At 37.3% G+C, this 6000-nt stretch overlaps 1 pseudogene; it reads left to right on the forward strand.

The window, feature by feature from the left end:
• Window positions 1-6000, forward strand: part of LOC103727131 — a 118678-nt pseudogene that overhangs the window by 39506 nt on the left and 73172 nt on the right.

Genomic DNA, 6000 nt, shown 5'->3' on the forward strand with positions numbered 1-6000 from the left:
GCACATGACTTAAACCCCGCAGTTGGATTTCATGTACTCTGTCATATATATTATATTTGAGGTCTATCAAATAAAGTTTGTGTCCTCAAATGTCCTTCAATATGTGTCCATCCACTGGAGCTGGATAGATAACCAAACCAGCATCATGTGCTTAAAGAAAATTAAGTCTCCGCTCTCCCCCAGCAGTGATTGGTTGCCAATAGCTCTTCAGGCAAGATTTGGGCTTGTATTCACTTCCCTATTTCTATGCTAGAATTTTGTCTGGCTTGCAGTTGCATGGAACTTGTGCATGCTGTTATCATTGCTATAAATTCTCTATTAAATTACAAAATCTATAAAAATGGAAATATTAAGAAAAAACCAACAGAACCACTAAAGTTAAACCAATAAGTGATAAACAGAACCATAACAAATTAGAAGGTAGAAACACTAATACAAAAATTTCCTGACTTAAAAAAGGCCAGGTCCAGATGAATGCACAGCAGAATTTTATCAGAACTTCAAAGAAGATCTACAATAAATTCTGATTAATTTTTTTTAAATGATAGAAACAGAGGGAAAACTCTCTAATTCTTTCTATGAAATCTGCTATGAGAGTTTTATGTTAAGTTTTCTGTATTCAAACTTCTATTGCAAAATTGCATTTGAGAGAAATAGTAGGTTCTAGTAGTTTTAAGGGCAAACATCTTAGCCATACTGGTTTTTAAAATTAACTTTTAGTGAAATATTAATGAATAAAGTGTAGAAACTTCTTAAGTATACACATATATAACAAAAGTTATACAGTAACAAATAAAAATGCCCTGTGCCAGGAATGGTTTAGCTCTTCTAAAGTTGTTGACCAGTGAGGATTCATGGACCCCCAAAATAAAAGCTATTGCCAATACTATTGATTAGCCTCCAGAACTTGATGCTAAGACCATTTTTCTAAAGACACTACATACTCGAGTCATTCAACATGAAAATAACTATGCTTGTACTGACCTAGGTTTCACAGTGCTAAAAGGTGTTGTTTCATCAGTCTTACCCAGCTATAAACACTGTGACCTCTACTATTGATGGGCCTAGTAAGACATGCCCACTGGCACAATAATGGCACAGCTGTTTTGGGTTTAGCCAACCATTTTCTGATCAAAGTTAAGGCCTGCCCCACAAGATGAAATTCATGCTTGATATAATTCTATGGGCCAAGAGCCTATAAACTAGACACATTAAAGACCCTAAGGAAGAACCTATTATTATTCTGATAAGTGGACAAAATATTAGACAGATTCCAAGTGATTTATTACTGGACCCAGAGATTAGTGCATCTTTAACGCACATCATAGAAGATTCTTTTGGCAGTAATGGTGTTAAGACAGGAATCCACTAAGTCAAGGTGCAGAGAGTAAGAGACAAAGGAATGCTAAGCCCTGAATGGACACCTATATCAGGGCCTGTTCTCCAGAGATTCAAGGGTCATCATGGAAGAAGCAGCAGAAATATAAGAGCAGCAGGAGGATAAGAACCAGCGATCACTGATAATACAAGAAAACCGTGTTTTCTGGAACAACAGAGCAGGTGCACATATGAGTTCAGAGCATTGAGGCAACATGAACAAGACCTGATCAAACTCAAGCCAGAGGAATTCCAGCATGAAAAGGAGACGTAAGAACACAATACCATCCCTAAATGAGGAGCTATTGGTAGGGAGAGTCAGTTTTTTTAAAATAATATTTAATATTCTAATGGTTGGTCAAAGACCTTAGGGTATTTCGGTAGCAAGGGTAAAAATTGGAGGAAGTGGGGGAAGGGCATGAATATGATCAAAATATATTGTATAAAATTATCTAAAACATAGTAAAACACAAAGGAGGAAAAAATCTTTTTCCATCTACATTGTTTTATCTCATGTATTGCTAACATAAGTTTCATATAATTTATAAATTAAAAATGCAGTATTTGCTCACAGAGATTTATACAATTTAAATGAATATGCTGCTTTTCTCATGCCTCTAAATCTAACACCGATTGCTGAGCACTCAAAGTCAGTCTAGGCTACAGAGAGAGTTACAAGACACCCTAGCAAGGTATATACATATAAAATAAGAGTAGTATTGTATACCAATATCCTCCCAATGGAAACATTCTATAAAGAAGGCAATAGTTAAGACTTAAGAAGTTCTAAAGGCAGGCTCCTTAAAACTTATGAATTAACAAACTTACAAGTCCACGAATTCCCTGAAACTTATCAAATATATAAAGCTCTTCAAGGTCAAATAAGCAGTGAGGAACAGTGAGGAGATGGGACTCTCTGATCTGAAAGGAGAGAGGAGCTCTCCAGAGTTTCATCTTTTATAAGTTGTGTCTTAGGCTGGGGTGGATTTTCAGTCATGCAGCTGCCTTTGTGTTGTCCTTGCTTCTGTATGTAAGCCCTCACTCTAACTCCTGCAAGTAATACCATAACTCCATTAAACTCTTTGGTTCACAAGTGGGAGGGAGGAAGGGGAGGGTGGGGGAGAGGAAAGGGGGGAGAGGAGAGGATAGGACAGGACAGGAGAGGAGGGAGAGGAGAGGAGAGGACAGAAGAAGAGAAGAAAGAAGAGGAGAGGAAGGGAAGGGATGGGAGGAAGGAGAGAAAGGAGAGGAGAAGAGAAGGAGGGGAGGGGAAGGGAGGGGAGAGGAGACTATTTTGAAAACATGTGCAAATTGAGGAAGAATAATACCTTAGCATTAATTAATATCTTAGCATTAATTCTGGGGTTGATTCTGAGCACCTGAGACAATCAAAGGGATGGCTTGGCTGCTGAATCTTTGGGCAATCAATAGTATGTGCAGAGCACCATACTTTTTGAAGCAACAGAATGACATGACATCACAGTAGGGAAGACCTAAATGGAATCTGCATGTTAATTACATAAAATTGTGTTATATGAATAAATTTAAACAACAAAGTTTTTGGCCTGGAGTCTTTTTTAGCAGTTTGTTTAATTCATGAGTTGAGGGGGAGGGGCATGTATATGCCAAGACATGCAAGTTCAAGGACAAATCCGGCAATCAGATTTCTTCTACCATATGGGTCCTAGGGGCAAACTCAGGTCATTAGGCTTGGTGCTCAAGTGCCTTTACTCACTGAGCCATTTCACTGTCCCTTGTATAGAAGCTTTATGTACATTATTTAAATTCAAGTGAATTCAGGAAAAACAATACTGATATTATTTTATTTGATACATTTGGTGAATTTGCACATTTCTTTGTCTGGAAATTATGTCTGTTTGGTTTTCAAAAGGGAAATGAACTGCTGTTTTCCAGTATTTTTTTAACTGTATTTGAATGTCTGGAATTAGTTTATGGAAATCATGGTAGATTTAGTCAATCCCTCTTGTGTACTACACATGAATTATTGATATTGTCCATTTTCTTTACTGTCATGTGGAATTGGTATAGTTCAGAGCATTTTTCACACTTGCTTTGATAGTTGTTTCTGGTGGCATTTGTCAAGAGAGTGAGGACATTGTCATTTTTGGCATATTATCTATTTGTTTTGTTTTGTTTTGTTTTGAAACAGTGTCTCACTATGTAGTCCTACCTGGCCAGGAACTTACTACGTAGTTTTGTATGCCATCTCAGGCTGCCCTGTTTCTTACAGGGATCTGACTTCTTCCTCCCTACCCAGTGCTGGCATTACCCGTGTGTGCTACCCTGACCAGCCCTCATATACCTAATTTTGTAACACCTAAGACTGTCATATTTCGTGACGTATTGTCTGCCATACTTTATGCTACAAATTGGCATCACAGTAACAGTGAAAATTAGACCTACCCAGGTGCCCGAAGTAACCTTTCACCTTATTCATTTTTTAAAGTAGATAGACAGACACTCTATAGGCACATGATGAGTCCTTATTTTTGGCTTCTATCTCACTGATAAACATATAAATTATAGCTGATTGAAATAGATTATTTTTAATTTTGTAATTGTAACAACAAATCTCTCTTATATTCTTGTGTAAATCCTGCTTTGCATTAGCTTTCTATCAAGAACCGGAGGCTGCATTACCTGTTCAGTGAGTTACAAAAAGATGAATGTATTTGTGGAACTGATTATTGCTTCTGTTGTTGGTTTCCATGGCTTTCATTATCTTAATTTAACAAAAGGCATTCAAGGCACTATTTACAAGCATATTATAAATATATAATTTTCTACTGATGTATTAAAAGTGGGAAAAAATCCTGAAATGTGAAGCCTGTATCCCCATAGCACTAATGATAAGACCTCATAAATCTCCAGCATTGATATTTAGATATATCTTCATAGTTTTTGACATAAAATGCATATTAAAATCAAAGGTTTCTATCTAATGTAATTTTGAATTATGGAAATAAAAGCAAAATAAAAAATGATCATGTAAATACTGCTAGTCTGTGAAAATATCCAGTTCTTTTTCAGCAAAAAGATAACTTACCATGAGGCTTTGTCTGTTGAGTTACTCCCTCAACACAGAGAAATCAGAGGACAACCTGAGCTCTCAGTCTTCTTTTACTGTGAAATTCCCCTCTCATCCCAGCAACATGATTGTGGCCTATGATTAAGTCTTTGTATTGTGTTATAGAGAAAACAATTCAGAGATATTCATGAGTGCTTACAAATAGCCAATTTCATTTTATCTCTGAAACTTATAGTGGATCACTGTACTAGTCGTAATGGGCCTGGATTTGATGTGATCGAGTATGACAAATACCTGTAACTACAGAAAGACAAAACAACTCCTATTATACTTGCTGCATGTCTAGATTTAAGCTACAGTTATGATTTCCTATTTTAGTCAGTCTCAAATCAAGTGTGAAAAAGCAGACTCTAGGTGGTTAAACATTAAGAATGCTAAACAGGCCTTAAATTCAATTAGAAAGTGGTTGATTAGTTTCATAGCATTCAACATTTGAGCCACTGTTGTGCTAGTAGGCATATCTTGCTAGGCAAGCTGTTGTAACTCACAGGATTCACATCTTGGCAAGGTTGATGATTTTTTTCTCTTTCATGTCTCATCCATGGCACCTTCTAGCACTATGAAAACTAGCCAGTAGAGATGAAGTCTTGAAGTCATTACCAGCTTGATTCCTCCTTGTTTGTTCTACAACTCATGTATGTAGTATCTTCAGTAATAGGATTCTACCATCAAGTTCTGGTGGGTAACCATAACAGGGGCAGGGGTCAGTATTGTTTGATGGTTTATGGAACACTTGGAGGACAGCTTAGAAGGAAGGAGTTCACGGCTGGCATTGGAGTTTTTCTTTGATAGCCTCGGGTGTCTAGTTAAGGCAATGTCCCTGTGCTGGATAGCTTTAGTTGTCAACTTGACACACCTGGGTATAAGGAGTCTCAACTGGGAAATTTCCTCCATTGGATTGGCCTGTGGCCATGACTATGGGGCATTTTCTTGATTGTTGAGCGATGTGGGAAGGCCCAGCCATGGTGTGTTTTGCCACCCCCTGCACACTGTTCAAGCTGCAGTGATGAAGTGTAATGGAAGACTGGCCATCTTGTTCGTTTCTTTTCCCCCCCTAGAGATGGCCGCTTGAATTCTGGTTCATTTGTGTATTACTTTTATATAACAGTCTCATCCTAGATGTTGTAAAACCAACATAAGAGCTGAGGGACTGTAGAGATGGTTCAGTGGTTAAGAGCACTTGATACTCTTGCAGAGCACTAGGTTCAATTCCTAGCCCCACATTATGTACCTCACAACAATCCTTAGTTCTATTTTCATGGATTAGGATGCCCTCTTTTGGCATCCACTGGAAACTGTGTAATCGTGGTGCACATATAGAAAAGCACACACACAAATAAAACATTTTCTTGTGTGTGAATTTTTTTTTAAATGATTTATTTAATAACAACATACTCAGAAGAAGCATATCATTACAACACATCCACTGGACTGTATAATCGTGGTGCACATATAGAAAAGCACACACACAAATAAAACATTTTCTTGTGTGTGAATTTTTTTTTAAATGAGAT

The sequence above is a fragment of the Nannospalax galili genome, unplaced genomic scaffold, assembly GCF_000622305.1.
Source record: "Nannospalax galili isolate Female #2095 unplaced genomic scaffold, S.galili_v1.0 scaffold709, whole genome shotgun sequence".
Taxonomy (NCBI): Eukaryota; Metazoa; Chordata; class Mammalia; order Rodentia; family Spalacidae; genus Nannospalax; species Nannospalax galili.